Source organism: Suricata suricatta, chromosome 7 (assembly GCF_006229205.1).
Source record: "Suricata suricatta isolate VVHF042 chromosome 7, meerkat_22Aug2017_6uvM2_HiC, whole genome shotgun sequence".
NCBI classification, from domain to species: Eukaryota; Metazoa; Chordata; class Mammalia; order Carnivora; family Herpestidae; genus Suricata; species Suricata suricatta.
This window is the reverse complement of record NC_043706.1, coordinates 10,032,259-10,059,721: the sequence shown is the minus strand read 5'-3', so window position 1 is coordinate 10,059,721 and position 27,463 is coordinate 10,032,259. Positions and strand designations below refer to the sequence as shown.

The window sequence follows — 27,463 nt, the reverse complement described above, 5'->3', positions numbered from 1 at the left end:
TGACTCAGATTATTTTTAATGTTTATCTTTGAGAGAGAAAGAGTGTGAGCAGGGAGGGAGCAGAGAGAAAGGGAGACACAGACTCTGAAGCAGACTCTAGGCTCTGAGCTGTCAGCACAGAGCCCAACATGGGGCTCGAACCCACGAACCGTGAGATCATGACCTGAGCTGAAGTCTCAGGCTTAATAAGTTGAGCCATACAGGCACTCCCTTCACCATATATATGTTTTTAATCATGGGAAAGCTTAAAACAAGCACCACATGAGCAATAATAACTATTACTAATATTTATTGGTTGTACACCATGTGCCAGATATATTCAGGAAACCTGAAATAAAATATTGTACACCTATTACCATATTTACTTCTCCCCAAATACCCCATTTTTGTGATAATGGAATTGTGGCTCAGAGATTAGTCTATTCATCCAATGTCACACAGCTAAATGTATGTAATCTGCACTTGACCCCAAGTCTGCCTCCTCTCAGGGCCTGTGCTTTTTGCAGCATTCTCTACAATCTTATATAGTGTAATGGAAAAGCAATGTAATACCCAAAAAGCTCTTTGGGCTAAGGTAAAGATAGGATTTCTGTTAGGAAGAGAATTTACCTTCAGTTAGGGAGCCTCTTTAATGAGTATTTTTGGTTAGGAAGGTTTAACTAGGTAAGATAAGGCAAGTGTCAGTGATTTTAGGAACAAATCAAAAGGTCTATTAAAAGTTTATTAATAAATAAAAGTCTATTTCTCGCTTACATGATGATCTGGGGGGTTATCAGTTTACAGCATGGTCTCCTCCAGTTGATTATTCATGAATCCAGGCTGAAGCCATGTGCTTTCCAGTGTGGCCCTTGCTGTGGTAGTTCTAGCCCCTAGCAAGGAGGGAGAGGAGACAGCACAGATTAGGACCAACCAGCCAAGCCTGGAAAGAGTCACCTGTCAAATCCACTCCCCAAAGCCATTGGTGAAGCTTGGTTACTTCCAAATCTCCAGAAAGAAGCCTTTGAGTTGAAGAGACCCAAAAGGCAATAGAAAGAAGAAATTGGAGTGAGGGGGAAAAAAAGGAAAAAAAGAAATTGCAGTGAGAATCACAAGGGAAGGCCCTTATCATTATCAGTCTTGGGGATATTTAGGTACGCTGAGGTGGCCAGAGTAGGAGATGTAGGGCAACCCGCCATTTTACTGGAATATTCACTGAAGGTAGTCTCAGGAAGCTTCAGACTATGAGGATATTCCAGTTACGACAGCTGTGGTAGCAAAGGAGGATCATGGGATTTAGAAGTACAAAACCAGGATCTTTATCCAGACCTTGCTCCTAACTAGTTACTTGATTTAAGGAAAATCTATTCATCACCCCTAGGCTCAACTTTCTATGATGTTGAATAGAGAAATAATACTGGCTACACAGGGTGGTTGGCCAGTGAAATAAGATAATGTATGTGAAAAGCATTTGAACCTGTAATTTGCTAGACAAATGTCCGATAAAGCTGTGTCATTGGCCTAGAAAATACAAAGTATGGCCACTTCACATGGTCTGGAATATGTACCTTGTCAGTGGTATAGCTGGGGAAGAACTGAAAAACACTGTAGGGTTAAAAGAGAGGGACAGAAGAGCTCTCCAGGGTAAAGTGAAGATTGGCTGCAAAAAATCAGGTATCAGAAATAGTTGTATGTTTCAAAGAAATTTTGCCAAAAATCTTATTGGTCTCTTCAATAACGTTTAGCCAAAGAAAAGTCATGATGTTTAGAAATGCGATGTGCAGGAGAAGGTAAGTATATTCCAGATTTAAAACCAGCCAACTACTCGTTTTGCTTGTGTGTGTATGTGGTGTGTGCAGGCAAGCATGCAGGCATGTGTGTGTGTGTTTGAATGATGCTAATAGCTATGATTGTTGCTTTTCCTTTGGAGATGGATTTTACTTGCCTTATGTTCTGTAGAGTTAATTAAATACCAGAGAAATATGTTTACTGTCTCAGTTTCTACATACTTGTGAGGATTTTGTCACTGACTTCGGTCCAAACAGGACACCTTTAGAAACATAGCAACACTTAGCTGCTCTTGGGGAAAGCTAATGAATCATTAACGTGTCAATAGTGCTATTTTCTGCTTTAATATTTTATATCCCTGCCTTACCCAGTCTCTTGTATTCACATATACATACATGTATGTGTGTGTGTGTGTGTGTGTGTGTGTGTGTGTTATTTAGCAATAGGGAATTAATTCCTAGGTAATTTTAAAATATATTTCCTTATGAAGTGTTCACTGAGACTCTGTACATTTCTTTGCAATTTCCTATGAATCTGTAATTGCTTCAGAAATAAATATCTTTCCTTAAATATTTCTAACACATTAGAAGGGCACAAGCAAGTTTGTCTGGAGCTTTGGTTAAAGCATTTCTATTGCCTACCAAATGCAGTTGTAGAAGTACTACCCATAGATTGGGGGAAAAGGAGGATTTTCCATTTAGGTGCTTTCCAAATTACGATGTAAAGTGGATTTCTTGGTAGAAGGCATTCTTTGATTCAGAAGAAACCACTATGGGGGAAAATGTAGGCATTAGAAGTGGTTCTTATTTTTGACAAACACCCTTAAGAGAAAAAGGGACAATCTGTGGGGTCATAAAAGTCTATTGGAAGGGAATTTTCAAAGTATTATGAGCCAACCAAAGCACTGATAATTGGTATATATTTCAACGCTTCAAAACGTATTTACTGAACGTTTTTTATGTGGGGGCTACCGTGCCCAGCTTATGGAGCAAGTGGAAGATGAGCAAACTGTCAGATTCTCCCAGTCATGGAAGCCACCGCCCCTACCCCTTCATCATCTCCACACCTGAACATTGCCTCCATGTGATGGATTCTATGCCTCGAAGCCTGCTACCCCATTCTCTCCTCTCTCTCCTCCCCAGTCTCAGTGTGACTTTTTAGAGTCATAGGACAGTCTCTTCCCTAGATTACAGTAACTGTGCTTCAGACTCAACGCTCTCTTTTTCTGACTTCACCATCAGGATAATTGTGGGTTTTTCAAATATATCATCAAGTGGCTCTTAAAACCCTTGTCAGCTCACCATTACCTGTGCTTGAGATTTTCAACTCATATTTTATGCATGCAGGACACTATTTGGAAACAAAGCAATACCTCAAAGTATTGGGCAACCTGGCTGACTCAGTTGGTAGAGCATGCAACTCTTGATCTCAGGGTCCTGAGTTGAAGCCCCACATTGGGGGCAGAGTTTACATTAAAAAATACATAATAAACAAATAAATAGGTACTTCAAAGTATTAAATAGTTGGACCCAGTAGTATTATGTTACAGTAATTTATTTTATGAATCCCAACCAGTTGATGTTAATGTCAGGTCAGTCAATGAAAACATGAAGATCATTACCAAAATTTGAAATCAGGCTTTTGTGTAAAATTTTAGTCTTATGTCAGCCTCCATGTCCAATTTTATTTCTTTATTTGGTTTAGAATTTAGAGAAATTAAAATAAACCCCAACTGACACCAATAAATTCTTGGAATTAGGAACATGCTTTTACTGGCTTCTTCTGCAATCTCAGATCGTTTTTCAGTTGAAGAGAAATGACAGGAGAAGTTAATTATATTGGCCACGCCCAGTGTGTAATTTCTTATACACTTGAAAGAGCTTCCTTCTTTCATTAGTTATTAAAATAGTCTAAAACATAGCAATATAAAATTCAAATCAACCCCATGAAGGAGAATCACGTCCCGAGTTCTCAGCATGGCCTACCAAGCCCTCCGTGTCTTTTGCTTTTCCTCCAGCTCTATACCTGCATGTCTTTATCCCCAGGCTCTAGCCTGGCCCACTGTTTCTGGTTCTTTGAATGTACTCCAGTAATAAGAAACTCTCCTCCAGAGAATTTTATGTTCTAACCCTGTGATCTAGAATCTTCAGGATTCAGTTCCACAGTACTCTTCTAGCAGTTGCCAGTAAATGAGGGTTTGTCCCTATGGTTCTTTCAAAGTAGAGTTTGTTTCTTCCTTACCAGGCCCAGCACTTCCCAGCATGTCATATAAAGACTTGGCCCTGATTTCTGGTACAGTGGCCAGGAAAAGAGAGGAGAGTACATGCTAACCCGGCTGAATGCTGTCCTACAGGGCATTCAGAAGTGTCCTCATTGTCTTCAGCAAAGAAGGTAGCTGTGGTGTTTACTAGGGATGAGTGGGCCACCTCTCCGGGCCCCAAGATTTCATAAGCATGTGGGATTTTAATATATTTGAGTGTATTGAGTGTATTGATTTAGATACTTATGGTTTACTCTTCCCTCAACAAGGACACTGACCTTGGGAAAACAGCTTTTCCGGAGTTGAGAATTTAACCATTTCTGGAGCCTTGTTATTCTTCTAATTAAGTCCTGGGACTGATCTTTGGCCTGTTCTGCCCTCTGGCTCCAGGAGATAACAGCCTCTTTATGTGCTGCCTTGGAGAGTTCCACTGACTTTCACACTTTACCTTTAATTGGTGATTAATCATTCTCAACCTTTCATTGTCTTTCTCCCTGCAAAATTGTGTCAGCAACAGTCCTCTGATTCCTTTGTCTCTGTAATACTACTGCTCCATCCTCTCAAATGCCTGAGATACTGTACCTGCCATTGCATTCCCTTCCATCGATGTCCCAGCCTCCCTACTCCCACCTTTAACCACCAGAAAACTATTAACAGTGGCATGGCCGCCACATGACAGAGGCCGGGAGCACTCTACCTGCGCCCAGCGATGGGGTCTTCATGAGCAGCCAGCCCACACAGAACCCAGCATCACAATCCCATTTCAGGATCTGCTTCCTCAGAACACTCCTAACACCAACGGTCTTATGTCAGATTCCCCCTAAAATGGCTACAAGTTGGAGACTTTCATTGCAGGAAGGTAGGTAATCAAGGACATTTGGTGGTCATGGGGATGTGCCACTCAGCTCTGCCCACAAAACCACCTGCCATAAGAAAAAGGTTGACTGAGAGACTCTAGATGCCACACCATCCGTTTTTGTTTTTTTCTAGTATTCACCCTGTGACCATGGTCTCCTTGGGCTTCTCCATGGCAAGGGTCCTGGAGACAGGATGTTTCTGGCCAACTCAGGACTCTTATGATGGGCAGTCATGGCTCTGGGACCCCTTTTCAGCCAGGCTAAGGCTTTTTCAGAGACTTTTCTTATTCAATCCCATCTGCTTACCTCTTCCCCTTGCAGGTGTCAGACCTGTGGTATGGTCTGAAGTCTCCACTGCTCATTCCTCCTTACCCTGGTGTCGTTCACGACCATTTCCCTAAAACACATATTTGGATGTTGAATTCTGGTTCAGCATCAGCTTCACAGAGGACCCTAACTGACACTGGGGTGTTCTCAGGAGCAACTCCTATCATGGATTCAAGAAGGATGAGAGCAGGAGGAGAAATTAGACCATAATGCAGCTCCAGTAAGAGGATTGTCTGATTTCACAGGGACTTCCAGACCTGGGATGGCCCTTCAGAGTTGTCACTAACTGAGGCAAGAGGGCCAACTGTTTATACCCGCATCCATGACTCACTGGGTAAAGGCTATCATGAGGAAAGGATAGAAGACTGGGTAGACCAGTGCCCACTGGCTGAGAGCAATTCCCAGGGAAAGACTCAGCTGTGAGCTGCTAGTGGCGGACACTCTTGCAAATTGAGGGAATAAATGCTGTGGTTACCAAGGGGATGATCTGGGTGGCCCACAACTTCTACTTCAAAGAGGAAATGGAAGACAATTCTTAGAGTGAAAAGGCAATGGCAATAATTTCTGTGTTCTTTATAAAGGGAGGATATCACATTTTGTAAAACTGGATGAGCAGAGCACGTCTCTGAGATGAGTGTAGGGTCAGGGGAAGAGAATCCCATAAACTGACTGAGCAAGAGATACACCACATATTGATCGAGTGTACTTCGTATGGGTGAGATTTCTTCCCGACATTCAGTGCTTCTGCTTCACATCGGGAAGATGTTTCTTCCTCTTCTCCTTATAAAAGGGACAGGGTACACCTGAATGGCTCAGTTGGTTGAATGTCTGACTCTTGATTTTGGATCAGGTCATGATCTCACGGTTCATGGGATTGAGCCCCTCATTGGGCTCTGGGCTGAAAGTGTGGGGCCTGCTTGGGATTTTCTGTCTCCCTCTCTCTCTCCTCCTTCCCCCCACTCAAAATAAATAAAGTTTAAAAAAAGTGGGAACAGAAGGATATCACCAACTATTCAGTCATGCTAAAGTCAGTTCTAAGGTCAGGTCAAAGGGAATCTTCACTCTTTTTACTTCCTATAAAGTGTTTTATTCACAGCAAATAGAAATAGCAATGACTAAAACTATAGCCAACTAAGGGACAGGTACGATATTCCATGGTATTTGTCGCATCAAGTTATTTAATTCCCAGAAAACTCCATGAAGTAGAAATTATTATCTCCAATTAACGGCTGAGCCAGGATGGTTGGATGGTTGACAGTTTTCCCCAATGTCATGCAGCCAAGAATCAACAAACCTGGGATCAAACCCAGTTCTCCTTAGCTCCAAAAGCAATTCTCTTTACACTCTTCTGTGCTTTCACACCCACTTGGAAATGGAAGTTCCAATGGCAAATGCTTTTATTCTCCATCATACCTTTCACATTAAAGGAAAGGCAAAAGTGAAAGCCGCGGAGCTCCTGGACTGCAGTGATCAAATCCATTGATCACTATGATCGGGAGACAATTGCACAGGTGTTTGGTAGCCACAGCAGCAGATTTCATCTAAAGACTGGGAAGTTATTCTATGAAATGCATGCTCTTTGCCAGTGTGTATTCACTCAACTGCTTTTGTTCCACAGTATCTGTATTCTCCCACCTGATTATTTTCTGTCCCTTTGGCAGTCCTCAATGCAGGGGCTGCTGTGGCCATGTACACACACATATACACACACAAAGATTGTCCCGCTCTCCAATTACCAGGATGCAGCAGGCTGCAAGGGTCTTTCATTCTCTTTCCGTATTCAACCTTTTGATGTGTTGCCTGTACCATTCTTTCCCCATGTGCTAACAAGGCCGTCTGTGTGGAAGGTTTCGTGGGCAGCCAATTACAGAGAGGATGTGAGGTTGATCAGAGGAGTGGAGCCCTGCTGGAGGACTGTCATTTACAGCATGAAAGGCAATGCAATCATTGCTAAAAGGTTTCGTTTGGAAAGGAGCGGTAACCTTCCAGCCACACTTCCCGGCATCTGAATTTGATGGGTTGTTTTTATGTGCTTCGGGTTGTTTAATATTTGCTGTTTTGTAAGTCATCATTGCTGATATTTTAAAATACCTAATAGTAATGGTAATCTCTCTGCAATACAACATGAATGAAGATGGCCTGCTCATAAAATGCAACGCTGTGAAGAGAATCCAAGGACCATTTGAATGTATATATGTAAATGGCTGATGGTTGCAAATAGATTCTCAACATGCAAATGAAGAAGATGGAAGAAAACTGTACCGCTCTGTGTGTGTGAAAGCCAGCAGTGATGCCATATTGCAGCTGTAAATGGAGGTGCTCTCAAATCAGAATATGTAACACGTAGGCTATGTCTCCACACTCAAGTGTATGTAACTACAGCAGCCATGTTAGCTTGTCGACTGGTGGCAATATAGCAGAACAGAGTGGAAAAGGGTCTTTTCCCTTTCATGCCTACATTTATCCACAATGAGAAATCGTCCTGATTTTTCTTAATGTACTTGAGTCTTGAATGGAAAATTGATCTGATTTTTCTTAAGGAGTAAGAAGGGATAGAAAGAGAAATGAAGGTGGATGGGGTTGGGAGGGAGGACATGAGAAAGGATGACTCTGTCTGCCACCCACACTCCAACAAGGGCTGGCCTCTTCCACCAGACCCTTCCCAATTCACTCCAGCCAGAGTCCCTAAATGACCTAACTAACTGATGCTGTCTGGTGTCTGCAACAATTTCCATCAATTATTAAGGAGTGCACAGGCTCTGACACATTCAAGTGTGTTTTTTGACCATGTTGAAACACGAACAGAAAAGTTGTGTGTTTAACCAACAGAAGCAGATGTCAAGGAGTGCAAAAATATGCCTCTTTTAAAGTCAGTATGTCTGTGTATTTGTGGCAGCATATGCCCAGAACATGTGTATTTTGAGTGCTAAGCATGAAGAGTAATGAGTAAAGGAACAACACTCTTGCCTTAGAAAATAATAAATAAAAAGTCTGTTGTAATTTCAGTATGTTTAAAGTGTTTTAACATCCTGACACTGTGCATCGATTCAGGAGGGTGGAAGATGGGCAGGCTGGTGTGGGTAGTGCTGTGAGCAATTGGAGAGAATATGGCAGAGCTGGTGACCTAAATCATGTGGATTCATTCTTCCATAGGAAGGTAATATCAACTCTCTCTAATACAATGATGAGCTGCACTCAAGAAATATCTCTCATGGATAGAACAGAAATGTGGAAATACGTTAAATGTAGAAAGCAACTTTTAAATATGTAAAGACAGAATTTAATTAGGAATCCTGAAGGGAGCTAATGTAAAGCCAATAATTCTAGGTATTACCTTTGGAAGTTGGATGAAGAAGCTTCCACACAAAAAGGTGGAATTAGATTTAACAATGGAGCAGAGTGGATGCCTGGGTGGCTTATCAGTTAAGTGGCTGTCAGCACAGAGCATGACGTGGGGCTCAAAGAGAGAGAGACAGACAGACAGACAGACAGACAGAATCCAAGGCAGACTCCAGGCTCTAAGCTATCCGCACAGAGTCTGACCTGGGGCTCAAACTCAAGAATGGTGAGATCAAGAACTGAGCCAAAGTTGGATGCTTAACCAACTGAGCCACCCAGGTGCCCCCTGAAAAAAAATTTTAAATTAAAAACAACAATAACAACAACAGTGGGCCAGAGGAATATTATTCAGGCAAGCTGAGTTAGGAGGGTTTTGGAAACCAACATTTAAATGATTGTTATGTGCCAGTCACTGGGGTAGGCACCTTTCAAATGTCATACTATTTAACCTGTATAATGGCTCTCTGGGGTAGGAATGATAGGGCACATATTACCAATGGAAAATCTGTGGTGACACAGGTTCTGTATTTTTCTGAGGCTTACACCACACAACTAGTGTGCAAGCCAAGCTCTGTCTAACTTCTAGAAGTGAGCACCTAGGAGAGCTTCAGGCATGGTCCACACACTTGTACCAGGCTGGTAGTGGACAACCAGGGGGAGCTCTTGGGGGTTGAGGACAGGATGTCCTCATTGGTAAAAAAGAGTAGGAAGCAGATTCTTAAAGGCACTGGCAATTCTCTAGACCTTACAGTAGTGTCAACTTCAATCTAATGCAGACAGTCTGAGGAGCTTGGATTTTTATCAAGGGAAGACTAGATGTGGTGACCCCAAGAGACTTTTGCAGGTCTTTGGCAGCTGTGCAGGTGAACTGCTCATAACCCCCCTTGAAACGCAAACTTGCTGTGGGTAGAGCTAGCTGATAACCTCCACCATCACACCTTTGGGAACTGCTGCAGGATTCACGTGGAGGTCATATTCTTCCAGGTGTTACAGCAAATACTCAGCACCCAGGAAGAGACAAGTGACAAGCACTCAGGGAATTGTCTACCAATTCTACTACCAGCCAGGTACAGGTGTGTGGACTGTGCCTGAAGCTCTCCTGAGTGTTGTTTTGGCACTGGGGCCAGCCCAGCAGAGTCACCTCCAAAGGCTGAGCGTCTGGCTCAGGTTTTACTGATCTTTCATCCATATAAGCTTCCTGGTTGGGTGGGACTAGTCGAGAGAAGCTTCTGGTTCCTGGTTGCTGGCCAATGCAAGAGGCAAGTAAGAGTGCAGAGGCCAAAAGCATGCAAGGGGGTTATCCAGCCTCAGACATCTGGCTGGCCCTTTTTATTTGCATTTACCGGCTTTCCTTCTCACAGGCATATGTGAGCCCATGTCTGAGCAAATCAAGAATATTCAAGTCAGGCCATTTCTGCCAATGTAGAACTGTTCTAATAGGCAATCATTGCCAACGAGCCCCACATCTGCTTGGCCCAGACTTCCTCAGAGCTGCATTCCAGTCTAAGGCTCTTCCAACTCAATCTTCCATCATTCTCTAGCTCTCTCATGAGGTGTGGGCATTCTAGTCTGAAGCTCTGTCTACTTGTCTTTACCCTGTCATTACACTTCACAAGTGATCCTCCCTCAAAATCCCTTGCACTTTTAATTCAGTCTTGGCGACTGCTTCCCAGAAGGCTCCAAATGACTCACTCACCCCTGAAAGTGATTCAAGAAGGCCAGTGATAAAATAAGATTGGGGCATGAATCGCTCAGTCTCTAGCTGATAAGGGCCTCATTTCACATGTCAAGAAAAACACATGAGTCCAAGATGGTGTCCCAGCTGGTGAAGGCTAAAGCAGGATAACTGGGGAAAATGACTCAGGTACTTGAAAGGTGCAGAATAAATAGTTTATATATTCATAAGGACAGTGGAATTGGCTGGCCATTAAAAAGTTGTGCTGAATTGCAATGTGGAGATAATGAGATTATGAGGTCCATCAGCAAACAGTTAGAGATGAAGGATGAGAGCTGGAGGACTTTGTAATTAGCTCACAAAGAGGTCCTTATCTGTGCAGTAGGAAAACAGACACAACTGAGTTGCAATGTTTAATAGTTAGAGACTTGAGCAAGGCTGGTATTCTAAGGTCAGAGTCCTGGTTGGGAAGCCAGGGCCCCTGAAACATGGAATAGGGTTGAGTGGTGATGATTAGGGCTCTGCAGACTTACTTGTACTCTCAGGTTCTAAAAGGTGCCACTCCTTTTCAAGAGTTAGCGTTTTCCATGTGGGGGAAGACACTGATCCTCTGGGGAAGACATAGGTCTCTCTTCCTATGAAACAACAGGTGTCTGCCTAGGACTTCCTCTTCTAGCTGCCATGACTGATCATTAAGGATAAACCTCAGCACAATCCTGTTGGAAGATGGCTTACATTTGTAAGAGAAGAGACTGCATCTCAAATAAGCTAATTAGTAAGTAAGAATTAGTAATTCATGGTTGAATTTTACAGGTACTTGGCCAAAGGAACCAGAATATAAATTGGAGAAGCACTTTCTTGGGACATTGGACTCAATGCTCTGGCAAGGATACCAAGAATTTATGGCTTTTAGAAGCCTGGAGAAAGTACTATTGCCCATGTTGAGCATGGATGAAATGTCTGAGCTCCCACAGCATGCGGCACAGGAAGGAATCAGAAGCGTGAGGGTGTGGACATCTGGAGTGGATATATCAGGACCTGCCAGAACCGAACGTCCCCCAGGAGGGCCCAGAGGACACACCATACCCCAAGGCCATCATAAAGGACCCCAGCATCACTAAGCAGCCCAGTGGTATCGGTTCTCATAGGTCGGGGTTGAGAGTAGAAGCAATCCCAGATCTCGGCCTGTTAATAGCAATGGGAAAGGCAGAGGCTCCTGAGACCAGGGGAGGAGTGGCTCCCAGGGTGCGCGTGGTGGATCTGGGCAGTGCCAGGATGGGTTCTTCTAACCAGTGGGGGGAGCGAGGGTGGGGGGCAGTGCTCCCTTCTCCTGGTAAGAGAAAACCTGCTGTGCGAGTGCAGCCAGTGGATAGTTCCATGGCTGGACCTTCAGGATCAGCTTCCGCCAGTGAGCAAGGTGGGGTGGGCGGGAGCAGGGACTCCAGGATGGACGTTTCCATCTGGTACAGGGCTCCTCCAACGTGCTCACTGGGCTGCAGGGACCATGGTGGCCTGGCTGAGACCTTTGTGGAGCTGATGGCCGTGGGAGGCTCTCTCTGTGCAATCCTCCTTCCTCCACCTGTGCACCTCCATCATGGTCAGAAAGCGTGCCCTTAATCCTACTCCCTCTGCCCCTTGTACTTCCCAATCATTTCTCTCCAGAAATCCAGCAAAGTTTGAATCCTGTCTTTTTTTTTTTTTCCCAGAGGACCCAAAGTAACATAAAAACCTTCTGGGGGGCACCTGGGCAGTGCAGTCCATTAAGCCTCCCACTCTTGATCTCAGTTCAGGTCATGATCTCACAGTTCCTGAGTTCGAGTCCATGTTGGGCTACCCGCTGATGGCACTGAGCCTGCTTAGGATTCTGTCTCTCCTTCTCTCTGCTCCTCCCCCGCCTGTGCTGGTTCTCTCTCTATAACTGAATAAATAAAACTTAAAAAAAAAGTTATGGAAAAGCAGATGAGAGACTATGGTCTGAGAAAAGCAGCCTTGCAGCCAGGGGTATCTCAGTAAAGACGAAGGACTCATTCATAGTTTCTGTACGGAGATTTCTGAGACCTTTATAACTGGCTTGGTGCTTATTGTTTTTTGTTTATTGCTGTTTTATTTTGTTGTATTTACCTACAGAACAAGTTCCTAAAAATTAAAAGCAGGGGCAGTCCCAGTTTCAAAGAGAGAGGGGAAACTAGATGCCACGTTTGGTTTTTTAGTAGTCTGGGCAGAGAAGAATGCAGCAAGGAAAAGCTCTCTGTGGCAGAGAAAGTGATAATCATGATCTCAGTCACAGGTAAGAGGAGAGGAATAAAATACCTACTAAGAATGAGCTGAGGGGGCACCTGGGTGGCTTAGTAGTTTAAGCCTCTGACTCTTGGTTTCAACTCAGGTCATGATCTCATGGTTCACTCAAGCCCTACGTGGGGCTCTGTGCTGACAGCGCAGAACCTGCTTGAGATCCTCTCTCTCTCTCTCTCTCTCTCTCTCTCTCTCTCTCTCTCTCTCTTTCTCTCCCCCTCTCCCTCTCCCACTCTCTCTCCCTCTTCCTCTCCCTCTCACTCTGTCCCTCCTTGTTATCACTCTCTCTCTGTCTCAAAATAAAGGAAAATAAAAAGAACCAGCTGGAGCCAGGCTGCATACCCGCCCACTGAGCCAGGTTTCAGGTTTCAAACATGCACATTTTCAAACCAATCTTTGGTTTTCTCTGCACAGAGTGATCTTGAATATAAGGCCCCTGGCGTGGCACTTTGAAAGTTTATGAATATACTTTACTCCTTCAGGAGCACCAGCATGAAAGACAGAGGTTCTCTGCTTCCCACACTCTTCCGTCTCGCTCCTGACATCAAGGCGTGCTGTCTGGCACCATCAGTGGTCCCTGACAGCCTAGCCCGCTGCACTCCCTCTGGCTGTTGTCTCCCACGTGTGCAACACACGCGTTCTCGCTTCTCTGCCCTCTGCCAGGCTTCCCCAGTCCTTTCCCTGAAGAGGAGAGAGGCCCTTTCCCTCCACTCATCTGGGACTCCCTGAGTTCCCAATATCTTGGTAGAGACTTGTGGAATTTTTTGTTTCTTTTTACATTTTCTCTGTATTTCCTTTTATTTTCCAGAGGCTTCTCTATCTAAAATTCTAGAACAAATTTGTTGGGGAAAGAGCAGGGTTTGAAAACAATCTGAATGGTATGTCCTTGAAATACTCCTTCATTTCACTTGCTCTACATTGATTATGTTCTTGGGAAAATTCCTTAGATCATTGTTTTCCTTTAGTCTCTGTACTCTTAGCCTACCTCTGGGCTTTCAGAGATGTTTAGATTTGCGGTATCTACAATCTGGGATCCCCTTCCTGGACAGCCACAAAAGTCATCCCCATATATGAGCACCAAAGAGAAGTGACTACTCTTCATTAGTTCTTCTCTAACAGGACTTTTCAACATTGACTAATTAATGGTCCTTACCAACATTATTTGATCCTGTCCTACAAAGTAAATCAGCAGATGGTCAATTGCAAAGAACGTAAGAGAAATCTAGAGAAGCCTAAAAAATATCTAGAGAAGTCTAAAAGGAAAACAAAAGATAAGCTTGGAATAACTTGAAGAGCCTTCACTTCTTTCAAATATTATTGCTTGTTGTGGTCAGTGGGGAGAGACAGGGGAGAAGGTGAGTGGAGGAATCTGTAGGAACACATGAGGACAGGCTGTGGTCATATTCTCTGGTCTCTGTAGCGTCAGAAGTGGCAAGAGAAAGTGTGTAATTGGGGCCAAACGAAGACTTCTTTGTTTCATCCTTCTTTGACCCTGAATTACTTATTATTCTCAGAAGAACAACACAGATGGATGTGATTGACATGCAGAGGACCAAAGAGTTTACTTTCATGGCAACTTTTCAAAAAGTCACAGTGGATGAGCTAATCCACCGGGGACGCATGTACAGTATGTCTTCTCTCTCTATGATCTTTTGACGAGGCAGGCAGCTGAGTGGCTCTGCAGGTAAGAGACCATTGTGATGTGATACAAGGTGGTGACTTGCTTCGCTGGTGAAGAGGGAATTGACACGTTATCACCTTGGAGAGATGCAAGTGTCAAAAGCACAGTTGGAATTGTGATGGGTAATAATTATTAAATCTGAATAATTAAACATATCTATTCTTAGGGATTATTTGACCCAATAATTATTACCCAGAAAAATTAAGTGTGTATTTGAAATCCATATTTCATCACCAATGATGAGCCTGTCAATTCTATCCCATTAGTCAGTTTTTCTTACAGTGTGATATTCATATAAGGAGAGTCAGTGGAAATCACAGTTTATAACAACACAGTACTTACACGATTGGTGCATTGCAAACTATAAAAATAATTTGCTACTTTATAGCTAGAACATCTAAAAAACCTGATTCATTTAAAAACAAAAACAGCCAGACCAGATGACATTTCACACTTCTCAGTTCATTATAGAAAAGGAAGAAGGGAGCACCTGAGTGGCTCATTCAGTTGAGCGTCTGACTCTTGGTTTTGGCTCAGGTCATGATCTCACGGTTCATGAGTTGGAGCCCCTCAATGGGAGGCTGACAGTGCGGAGTTGGCTTGTGATTCTCCCTTTCTCTCTCTCTGCCCCTCCCTTGCTTGTACTGTCTCTTTCTCAAAATAAATAAACTTAAAAAAGAAAATAAAGAAAAGGAAGAAGGAAAAAGATAAACATTCATTTATTGGCTACACTTAAAATACTGCACACTTCACTCACACTCATTGTCCCCCTCAATCTTCACAACACTTTATTGTTAGCCCTGGTTGTGAGGAAACTGAAGATTTGAGACATAAAGGTCATCACTCAGTTCACAGAGCCCGTCAATAACATAAGTGGGATTTGAACCCAGATCCTTGTGAGTCAACAGCCCAGGCTCTTCCCTCACTTCTCAACGTGAGGTGTCTGCTTAACTGGAACCCGCTAGACTGCCAGCAACAAGGACACCCACAGCATAACCCAGTAAGAAAAAAGAAAATGAGACAAAAAGAAAATCAAGCCATTTGACTAATAATTAATTTCAAGCTCTATGTAGAGTAGAATACAGCTGTCACATGGATTTTTAAAAATAAACTGATGTTTCGGTGATATTTCTTGCTTCTGACAGTTACTTAATGTTGTGTTTCCCAATTCCCTGGGGCTAAAAATTTTGTTATTGCCACGAGGCAACTTTCAAAGGAAAGCTGAGAAGAACACCAAGCTGGGACAGAAACAGACAAGTCTCCGGGTGGAGACGGAAGCTCAGGAATTACCAGAAGCTGGCATGATGCTGGCAACAGCTGCAGTGGCATTCATTTCATTCAATCCATCTTATTTCAACCAGGAGAACAGGGGGTTACAGGAACAATGAAAGCGTGAAGTCATTTTCAGGATTCTGCCAAACGTTCTATCAAGAGAATGTAATTCAGACCTGTTATATCCTTGTGTTATTCACAAGTCAGGGATACTGTAGCCTTGGTGACATGTCAGAGACCAGGGAGTCACGTGGAGGTCCCACACTGACAGCATGAATAACTTTTACAAAAGCATCTTATGTGTGTTCTAGTTGGGCCCCATGAATTTTGCCAATCAGTGTGTGATAAAGAACGTGTAGATTTAAACTCTGAACCCCTTCAGGGACAATATTTATGTATAAAGCAGTAAAAATGAGCCATAGAGATTCTACTTAAGAAGACCACTTTAGAAATAGGAGATAGAAAAAGGAAAGTTCTAGATTTCCATTTCTTTGTCTTCAATCTGGGTCTGTTGGTGTAGCTCATTGGTTTTCAAATCACCACCACGCAGTCAGTTGAGTGGCACAGACAAACATTATGTTAAAGTGAAATAGAACAGAACACATGAGCCTATATTGTCCATAGTAGAAGGAAGTACTTCAGGATAGTTTCACTGAGTTATATACACATATAACTTGGGCACCTAAGTTTGTGAGTACCTCTGTGGGTGTGTTGGTATGTGTCACAATGGAATCTGAAAGTCACTGGTCTAGATGACATCAGAGATACCTTCCATCTCTAAGACCACACAGCTCTGTTTTTGTCTAAATTGATGATGTCCAGTCAACTTTTTGCGGCTCCTGGGGTTCCTGGAGGTGCTTTGGGGATGGAGGTTGCTCAGTGATGGCCATGATGCTGCTGGTGTGTCAGAGCTGTGATTCATCAAATCTGGGGCAACCCCACTTCTTTCTCAGGCATAGCCCGCATTGTTAAGCAAGATATGCACCAAAGAACAATACAACTACCAGAAATGAAAAATAGCCCAAGGCTTGTCTGGGCATATGCCCAAGAATCTCGAGCCAGGGACCTCCCAGAAGGGATGCCCACATGTGTTGACCCCGCTATAGGCCAAACACATCATATATTTTATGCATTACAAGTTCTTCGTATTAGTTCATCTCACTTTCACAACCCTCTTAGCTAATTATTATGTCTCTCCCCCATCTTTTTAAAAGTTGAATAAAATAAGCCTTAGAAAAGTAAATAACTTGCTCCAGGTCACAGATTTGAACCAAGCTGGACATGAACCGGGTCTGATCTTAAAGACTCTACACTTCCACCTACACTGCTGGGTCTCCTCAAACTAACACATGCCCTTCTCTCAGCAGTGGGGATGCCAAAAGGATGCCAAATGCTTTTTGAAAATGCAATTTGAATTTTCTTTGGAATTCCTAAGGGTTTGGGAAGCTTGACTGAACCAAATATTACTGTTGAAAGGTTGTTTTAAATGAGGAGTTGCAGGGGGGGGGGGCCTGGGTGGCTCAGTCGGTTAAGCGTCCAACTTCGGCTCAGGTCATGATCTCACGGTTCGTGGGTTTGAGCCCCGCCTCAGGTTCCAGGCTGACAGCTGAGAGCCTGGAGCCTGTTTCACATTCTGTGTCTCCCTCTCTTTCTCTCTCTCTCTGCCCCTCTCCAACTCATGCTCTGTCTCTCTCTGTCTCAAAAATAAATGAACTATTAAAAAATTAAAAAAAAAATGAGGAGTTGCAGAAGAACAGGAAGATTGTAGAAGGAATTGTAGATAGATAACAGCAGATACCAAATACAGCCTTTTACAAGTGTTCTCAAAAAAAAACAAAGTAAAATAAAAAAAGGTGGGGGCAGGGAGGCAGAATTTGGCTTTCACAGCATAATGAACAGCTGGAGTGTTTCTGCATGATTTATCCTAATGTAACAAGTTTGGAATTTTTAAGTTTTCGGGAGGAGAGATGATGTGAAGTTCATGTTCGTTCTTGGTTATTTTGGGAATAGTTACCCTTTGACACCCGGGAATCTTCAACTTAAAAATCTAGATAATTGAGTGTTATCCCCAGAGTCTGGAGCATTGACATTCCCACGGAAGGACCGGTTACCCTTGCAAAGGGCTTCTTCTGTGTGGAGGTGCGTGCTTGGCTCCCAGGGGCCCGGGCCTCTCCACAGGTGTTATGCTCGCATTTCAATGAGGGTAAGTCCATGGAGGACCTTCTATAGACACTGAGAGTCTGGTCCATTCAGATTTCTGTTGGACCTCCCAGAAAGCACCACGGAGACAAGACAGATGTGCCAGGGAGCCATGGACATCGGGAGAGTTTAGCCACGTGGGTCAGGAGTTGCTCCAGAGGTACAATGACCTCCATTTCAACACTGGTGGGGGCCCCACCAACCTGCCAAGTCACTCTTCCAGGCCTAAGATGAATGGCACTGCTGCAGCCATGCCATGTTTTAACGACCTTGTCTGGGCATTGATTGGCTTGAATACAATAGGAAGAAGCTGGCTCTGATTCCAGGACTGCAGCGCGGTGGTTTCAGGGCCCACGGAGGAAGGGCAAGGAGGGCGTGATCCTCTCATCAAGTAACTAAATAGCAGCTGTTCCCATAGGCAAGCAGCATAAATGACTCCACTCCCGAGAGAGGCTTATGACGAATCCCAGCTAATCTTGGTGAAACTGCGCTCTCAATGATTAGTATTAACACACATTTATGAAGACAGTTGCATTCTTTTCTTTCATCGAAACTTCTGAGCCCAGCAAACTCCTCCTGCCCTTTTCTTTATTTTTCCTCTGCAGCATCTTTTTTCACTTCTATGAAGAAATGCCCCAAATCTGTAGAGATGTGGCTGTGAAGAAAAACACACACACCACACACACAAGACCCCCTCCCCCCCCAAAAAAAACCTGTTAATTCCCACTCAGGGCATTGACTGTAGATTTTATTCTATTTAGTACAAATCAGGAAGCAAGCCAGGTAGGAAGACCAAACACCTGACTCTCTCTCTCAGTATTCAGGAGGTGAGAGAAGAAGTCACAGAGGTTTTCCAGCTCTGGGTCTCATTTTGCCTAGAAGTATTTCCCTTTTTTTCTGCCAGGGGACTTTTGTTTTATTTTATTTTTCACAAAAATATTATTTTTTCAGTTTTTATTTATTTTTACTTATTTAAATTTTTTTTCCAATGTTTACTTTTGAGAGACAGAGAGAGACAGAGCATGAGCAGGGGAGGGACAGAGAGAGAGGGAGACACAGAATCCAAAGCAGTATCCACAGGGTCTGAGCTGTCTGCACAGAGCCCGATGTAGGGCTCAAACTTACAAACTGTGAAATCGTGATCTGAGCCTAAGTTGGATGCTTAACTGAATGAGCCACTCAAGTGCCCCAGATTTTATTTATTTTTAAAAGACAGAGAGAATGAGTGGGAGATGGGTACAAAGAGAAGAAGAAAGTGAGAATCCCAAGCAGGCTCTGCACTGTCAGTGCTGAGCCGGACATGGGTCTCAAACCCATGAACCATGAGATCATAATGTGAGCCAAAATCAAGAGTCGGACACTTAATGGACGGAGCCACCCAGGTGCCTCTGTCCCTTTTAATTCGAATAGTGCCAGCTTCCCTACAGCCTTCACGCTGCCGTCCAATTCTGTGTTCAGCATCGCTTGCCCCTGGTTCCCTTTTGTGAGTTGAGAAAGCTGTGACAAACAACTGATTAAAAAATACAGGTTCCAGTCAGTCCTATACAATGTCACAGGAGTGCTGAGGCCTCGGGCTTGTTTTTATCTTGCCTCTGTAATACTTGTAATTTTGGGGGATCGCAACCTTGAAGCTGAAAAAGAGGAAGAAACAGCAGGTGAAGCAGAAGACAAGAAGAGTGAAGCCTTGGTCACCTACATGAGATAGAACGGGGTGGTCGGAGCCTGGAATGAGAGGCTGGAGGGGCTGGGCACACGGCCCTGTGGGCAGGGTCCCTGCTGTCTTCCACTGTATGTTCCATAGACACATGCCAACGTCTCTTATAGTCTCCACCTGTTGCTCTTATGTTCTTTTCCTCTTCTCCCCACAGGCAGGCAAACAAATAAAAAAGACAATCCACCCAGTTTTGGGGTTTTAGCAGCAAATCCGAGTACACATTGGAAAGCATCACAGTATAAAAAGAGCAGGAGTGGGGGCAGTGACGGGCCTGGGCTGAAACCCCGCCTGTGCCATTGTAACCAGGCTGCTAGGCGAGGTCTTAAGTAATACTGAGGATAACTTTCATCCAAAATGGCCTTTCTCCAAGCCACTCTGGCACTACACCTAAAAATACGGCTGCTTCTGTCAAGAGAAATAGGGACACTGAAAGGGTTTAAGGCAATCAAACAACAAAAAACAAACATTACGATTCTTAGCTCTTAGTTTCAGGATAAGTGTAAATGCAGGGTAAACCAGGGGTGGGGGCTTCTCGTGTCAATTTCTCCTACTGAGTGCATCTCCTTCATTCATTCCTTGGGATCCGCGTCCTTGCTTTTGAGCCCCACTTGTGCCCATACAGCACGTCTTTCTGCAAATTCTTTCGGCATATCTCCCCAGCCACAGTTTGTGATTCAAGAAGGACCCAATGACTCTATTCACAAATGATAGGACTTTTCTGCAAGGTTTAAGTACGTAGTTTCAACCAATCGCCTTTCACTTTGAAATATGTGCCAAGACGTCACATGTCTGGGAGCAAAGACTGAGAGCAAGAGACAGAAACAGGACTATGTGTGTAAGGCATAAAAACCGTGATGAATAAATTGTTCCTTAGAATCGAGTGTTCTGGGCAGTGAAGATGTCTATCAGAAAAGTTGCTTGGCAAACTATATGAAGAGAAAACCTTCACGAGTGTGAAAATTTTGTTTCTTATTTGTTTACTTAGTGTAGATGGATGCACACTTAGAAATATAGAAATTAGAGAGATGGGTTGAAATAAGAGAGAAAAGAAACTCATTGATCATTTCCTGGGATCTGGGACAAAATGAGTTTTTAGTGAGCATACTATGGATTTGGTAAATAGGAAATTATGAATTATTTATTTTTTATTTAAATTTTTAATGTTTATTTACATTTGAGAAAGGAACAGATAGAGACAGAGAAAGAGAAAGGCATGAACTGGGGAGGGGCAGAGAGAGAGGGAGACACAGAATCCGAAGCAGGCTCCAGGCTCTGAGCCATCAGTACAGAGCCCAACATGGGGCTTGTAGTCACAGACTGTGAGATCATGACCTGAGCCAAAGTCCGACACTGACCAACTGAGCTCTGGAAATTATGCATTTTATATATATATTTCCTCATTAGATTTCAACAAAAGGAACAGAACTCATAACACAGACAAACTAAGACCACTCCTTTTAAAGTGAAAATTCGGTTTCTAGATTCACTTTTGTCCTTTTGCCTATGGTTTCTACATCATCCTTCCTTCCTCTTTCATCAAAAGGGCAAAGTAGCAAAATCCCTGAGTCCAGTCTTACTTTTTAGGACTTAGTTGTCACTAAGAAAAAGCCCTGCTGTTCCTGACACACCCTCCCGATGAAAGGTAAACACCAACCCTATTTTTACCAAGTTCCACCCTCGGTCCAGCTCAGTGAAAATGTTCAGAGCCAATTATCCAGTGGATAATCCTGTGCAGGATTTGTCTAAATTCTCTGTTCCCTTTGCTCCTAATACATTCTTCCCATTTTCTCTGCATTAGCCCCGGCACTCTGACCACAAATGAAGAAAGAGACAGCAAAAGCTGTTTAGTGTTTTGGTAGAAGGATCAACTGTACTTGAAATCAAAAGGAGTGTCCAAAGGGAGGTTTGAGATGATCTGTGGCTTTTGCATATAGTAATTGAGAGCTAGCTGTATTTCATCATAACCACTAGCCCAGCAAAGACATAAGACCTGACTCTCTGGGCTGCAACATCTAATTTACTTTGGGAACACTCCAAAAAAGGTCACCGTGTAAAGAGATAAACCAGGGTCTCCTATGTTCCCCGTTCTCCCCACCCACCTCTAATGAAAGGGTAGCTGCTCCGTGTAAATTTTTAAAAGCAAATTTGAACGTTCTGCCTCTACTAATAAGCACCCAGATGATCAAATACAGACATTACTCAGGCAATATCAGCACTGCTGAAAGTACAAACACATCATTTTCTATTGCGAGCTGAGCAAGAAACAGCTATTTTTACGGGTGTGCAGAGTGAATTGATTGTGTACAAAAGGAGAGAGTGAAAATCAGACCAGAGTGAAAGTCGTATTCCGCACATGGAGAAGACAACTTAACAGTCTGTGCACAAGTGAGACTTAGGTGCAGAATGGGCTTATTTGAGCCCTGGGCTGCAGCAACGTGTTCCAGGACTTCTCGCTGGTGGTGTCATGGGGGCGATGTTTGTTTGCTTTGGTTTTCTGTAGAACTTTAGGGTAATTGTTACTGAGCATTGTCAAGACACTTGTGTGAGAAACAAGTCATGGGGATTGCTCTTCCAGGAGTGAATCCCCTCTCTCATAAATCAAAAGCAGAATTTTATATACTGCTTTCTTGGTTTGGTCCACATTCATTATGGTATTTGAGAAAGTCAGAGAACCCCATGGGAATGTGATTAGAATTCAAGGAAATACCCAACATCAAAAAAAATTGGAATAAAATTAGAGATAGATAGATAGATAGATAGATAGATAGATAGATAGATAAAATAAGAATCGCGACAGGCACATAGTAGGTAACATTCACAGGGCTACAGGGTTAGCTATGAAGCATAATATATTTCCATAGCCTGATGTTTCTTGCTACGTGGTGTTCCTGCTCTGCCGTCCTTCCTTCAGTGAGTTTGGGATATGCACGTGGTCCAACCTCTTTGAATTTCAGTCTCTGTCTCTGTCTCTCCCTACCCCTGTCTCTGTCTTTCCCTTTTATTTCCTGTATACAAAATGCAAAGAGTAAAATGAAAAAAAAATAATGTTTTCTACCCAGAGAAGAACAATTTATGGAGACTCTTGTCTGAGAAAAACACACTCCTTTTTTGCTTGTTGGGTTTACTCAATTTCTAATTGGTTGGCAAAAAAAAAAAAAAAATTAATTAATTAAATAAAATAAAATAAAGGAAACTGGGAGTAGAACAAAAGCAGAAAATTAACTCCCAAGCAGTAATTGACAACTTAGCCATTAAAGTAAAATGAACTTAGCTTCAGGTACTGTAATCTCCACTATCTGTTCCTCATTATTCTTTATGGGAATAACACTCTGCATAATATTACTGGGGGCAACATATTTATCTTATATAATATCACTTTCTATTCAGGGGTGCCTGGATGCTAACGACAGAAGCAAAGTATCTGGCGTCTTTGTGCTATACCCACTTATTGTAACTAAAAAAAATTGATGTGGAAGAAAGGAACCATTTTATTATTTTTTTTTAGATATTTTAACGTTTATTTATTTTTGAGAGAGAGGATGAGTGGGGTTAGGGGCATAGAATCTGAAACAGGTTCCAGGCTCTGAGCTCTCAGCACAGAGCCTGACGTGGGGTTCAATCCCATGAACCATGAGATCATGACCTGAACTAAAGTCAGACATTCAAGTGACTGAGCCACCCAAGCTCCCCAGAAAGGAACCATTTTGATATTATATAAGATTATATTCAGGTTTAGATATGTGTGTGCACATGTATGTATACATATGTGTGTGTATCTATCTATGCATGACAACACAGCAAGAGAAAGTTATGCCAAAAGTGCAGTCTAGTACTCTTTTTAAAAAATTAGTATTAATCGCTGATTGCACAGTTTTTGACAAGCCAAGCATAAGATTCCATCCAAACAAACTATAGAACATTGCCATCACTGGACAAATTACTCTGGATTCCCTTTCCAAATTCTCTCTCCAAACGTGACTATTTTTTAAGTTCTATCACCATGGATTAGTTTTCCCTGTCCTTGCAGTTCGAACAAATGGAATAATACAGTATGTTTTCCTCTGCATCTGGCTTCATTCACTAAATATAATATTTTTTAGATCATTTCATGCTGATGAGTTTTTCACGATTTCTTCCTTTTTATTTGTATGTGAATAATCCACAAATTATTTATCCATGTTCCTGTTGATGAATATTTGGCTTGTTTTTCTATTAAGAATAAAGCTATTACCAATATCTTATAAAAGATGTTGTGTGGACATATGTTTTTAGTTCTCTTGGATAAAGATGTAGGAGTGGAATTATTGAGTTAACTGTCAGTATAGGTCTAACTTCATAAGAAACTGCCAAACTGTTTCCTAATATGATTGAACCACCTCTATCAGAAAAGTATGGAAATATTTTTTTGCAAATATTTGAATCGCTATATTTTTTGCCATTGCAATGAGTATAAAATAATACCTCCTTATAGATTTAATCTGCTTTTCCCTTGTGGCTAATGAAGTTAGGTATTTATATGTTTATTGGCCTTTTTGGAGAAGCGTGTGCAAGTATTTTATATTGGGGTGTTTGCTTTCTATTGTTTTGTGTGAGTTCCTTACATATTTTAGATAAAGTTTTGTGATACATATATCTCAAATATGTTGCTCCTCCATTCTTTTCAGGTATAGAAGTTTACATTTTCTTGCTTAATGTAATAAAAAGTTTGGCTGTATTCCAATTTATCAATTTTACTTTGTATCTTACATAAGAAAATTTTGTCTATTTCAAAGTCACAAAATTATTCTGTTTTCTGCTGAAAAGCTAGATGATCAAAATTTAGTTGCCTATAGACAGGTGAATCTATTCCTGAGCTCTGTTTTGTTACACTGATCCATTTTTCTCTCTCAATATCAATACCATATTGCCTTGATTACTACAGTTTGATACAGGTTTTGAAGTCTTGTAATGTTAATCTTCCATCTTTATTCCTTTTCAAAGGTGTTTTTATTTTTCTAGGTACTTTGTGTTCTAAATGAATTACAGAATCAACTTGTCAATGGCAACTTCTAAGAAAAAAAAAAAGTCCTTGGATTTTATTACTGTTGTACTTATACTATAGATCAACTTAAGGAAAATTGACATCTTAAAAATATTAAGACTTCCAATTCATGTACAAGGCATACATTTCCATACAGTTAGGTCTTCTCTATTTTACTCCTCTAGTTTTAACTATGCAAATCTTACAAATCTTAAGTCAAATCTAACCCTGCACGTTGCTGCTGTTACTGTAAATGGCATTTTTTTTCTCATTTCAATTTCTAGTTGCTTTTTGATAGTATATCAAATATGCTTGATTTTTGTGCATCGATCTTACATCATGCAAAGAGCACTAAATTCACTTAGTATCTTCATGTAGATTCCATTGGTTTTCAACAATCATGTCATCTGTGAATAAAGAGAGTTTTACTTCATCTTTCCCCTTGTATTTATTTTTCTTGTCCAACTGTACCAGCTAGACCCTCTAGTACAATGTTGAGGGAAATGGTGAGAAAGCATTCTTGTCTGTTTCTGATCTTAGGAGAAATTCATTCAGTCTTTCACCATTAAGTATCATCTTAGTTGTACGTTTTTTCTTAGATGCTCTTTCTCAGGATGACAGGGCTCTCTTCTATTACTAGTTTGCTGAGAGTGTATATGAGAAATGAACATTGCAGTTTATCAAATGGTTTTGTCTGTGTTTATTGAAATAATCACATGGTTTTCTTCTATAATTTGTTGTTATGGTCAAGTACATCCAGTAATCGATTTTCAAATGTTAAAGCAACCTTGCGTTCCTGGGATAAACTTCACTTGGTCATGGCGTACTATTATTCTTTTTATATATTATTGAATTCAAGTTGGTAAAATTTTGTCTAGAAATTTAACTTCTAATTTTATGAGAAATAAGGGTCTGTAGTTTTTTTATAATGTGTTTGTCTGGCTTTGGTAGCAAAGTACTGCTACATTCATAGACTACGTTGCAAAGTATTCCTTCCTTTTCATTATCTGAAAGGGTTTGAATAGAATTGATATTTTTACTTTTCTTCTTTCTTTGTGTTTACTTTGTTGTTCTTAGTTTTTTAAATTGAAAGCTGAAGCCATTATTTTGTACACTTTCTTCTTTTTAGTAATAGATATTTAATACAAATTTGCCTTTACATTCTGCATTTGCCATATGTCACAAATTCTAATAAGATGCTTTAAATTTTAAAAAAAAATATTCATTTAATTGAATGAGAGAGAGAGAGAGACAGAGCCCAAAGGGTGAGGGGCAGCACAGAGCCTGACACAGGGCTGGAACTCATGAGCCATGAGATCATGACCTGAGCTGAAGTCAGATGCTTAACCAAATGAGCCACCCTAGCACCCCACTAATAAGATTCTTTAAATTAATTTTAAAATTTGCGGTATTTCATCAGACTTATGCAGTCTTGATTTAATGATTTCAGTTTTTTTGGTGCTTTTTGAATAGTTTTCTATGGATTATAACTTATTTGCTTTTTTGTACAGATTTGTTGGTATTATTTTATCATTTTTACCTATTTTACTTTAAAATCATTTTAAAACCATTCTATGCCTAAATATTAAAAGCAAGAATAAAATCTGTAATTTGATGCACTACTTCATAGAATTTAACACACTTTTAATTTTCATACTTCCATTTTATAGTGTTTTATGCATTATCTAAGATTTTAAATGTTATTTTTATGTATAGTATGAGTACATGTTTTTTCAATAATTATTTTTTGACATTTGGATTTATAATTTTTGCAAAACATTTACAAAAATTATTAAGACTAAACTTCACACTTAACTGGCTCAAATAAATTCTGTAACACAATGGTTTGCTCATTTTATGTTTCTTTTTTGAGCCATTTCTCAGGTAAATAATTTGTTTCTAAAAGGCTCACAAAGGGAGCCCATTTGAAGGCCCTGTTTCTGTAACAAAACAAAACATACTCCATCGCCTTCACAGGAAAAAAAAATGGTTTTTAAATTATTTAACCAAAACTTTCCCCCTCAAAACTCTGTAGATTGTCTAGAGAAATTCTTCATTGTGTTCTTCTTTTTTTTTTTTAATTTATTTTTATTTTTTATTTTATTTTTTTATTTTTATTTATTTATTTTTAAAATGCTTTTTATTTTTATTTTTGAGAGACAGAGAGAGCCAGCTGGAGCAGGGGAGGGGCAGAGAGAGAGGGAGACACAGAACTGGAAGCAGGCTCCAGGCTCTGAGCTAGCTGTCAGCACAGAGCCCGACGCGAGGCTCGAACCCACGAACCGTGAGATCTGACCTGAGCCGAAGCCGGACGCTTAACCGACTGAGCCACCCAGGCGCCCTTAAATTTATTTTGAGAGAGAGAGAGAGAGCGCATGAGCAATGGAGGGGCACAGAGAATCACAGCAGAGAGCAAACCACAAGACCATGAGCTGAGCAGAAATCGACACTCAATGACTGAGGCAGCCAAGTGCTCCTTCATTGTTCTCCAATTACTATAATAGTTCATGTTTTAAAAGACCTAGGTGAAGTCAGCCATGCTTAGAATTTGTTTTAAATTGCCAATATATCTTGAGGTGCCTGGGTGGCTCAGTCAGTTTAGCATCAGACTTCAGCTCAGGTCATGATCTCACAGTTTGTGAGTTCAAATCCTGTGTCAGGATCTGTGCTAACAGCGCAGAGCCTGGAGCCTATATCAGATTCTGTGGCTTTCTCTCTCTCTGTTCCTCCCCACTTGCTGTCTCTTTCTCTATCTCAAAAATAAAAAAAAAACATTAAAAAAATTAAATAACCAATATATCTATCGGAATACATATAAAATCTTTCCTCTTGATTTTTTTATTTCAAAATTTTGATTAGTTTGATTCCTTTTTAATGAACTTTGCTTGAAATGTAAGGAGCCATTTTGATTTGAAGACATAGGCCATTTTTTCTCAAAGTGTCTTCTTTGGTTAGATCATTGTTTGTTGCATCTATTCCTTTTCCCTCCCTCTCTTTGGAACATTAATATTCTATACGTATGAGAGAGGTTCTTTTTCCTAAATGTCTAGCATCTTCTTTCTA

The 27,463-nt window shown here is 41.5% G+C and overlaps 1 long non-coding RNA gene across 4 annotated transcripts in view; it reads right to left on the bottom strand.

Moving 5' to 3' along the window:
* Positions 1 to 702: 702 nt before the first annotated feature.
* The window catches only part of LOC115297022, a 296,881-nt gene continuing 270,120 nt past the window's right edge, over positions 703 to 27,463 (bottom strand). For 3 of the 4 annotated variants that reach the window (XR_003911214.1, XR_003911212.1, XR_003911213.1), the window contains one exon: positions 703 to 869. This is a non-coding gene — a long non-coding RNA (uncharacterized LOC115297022). Of the gene's footprint in view, positions 870 to 5,187; positions 5,279 to 27,463 lie in introns of all 4 variants that reach the window. The other variant, XR_003911215.1, reaches the window with a different exon arrangement.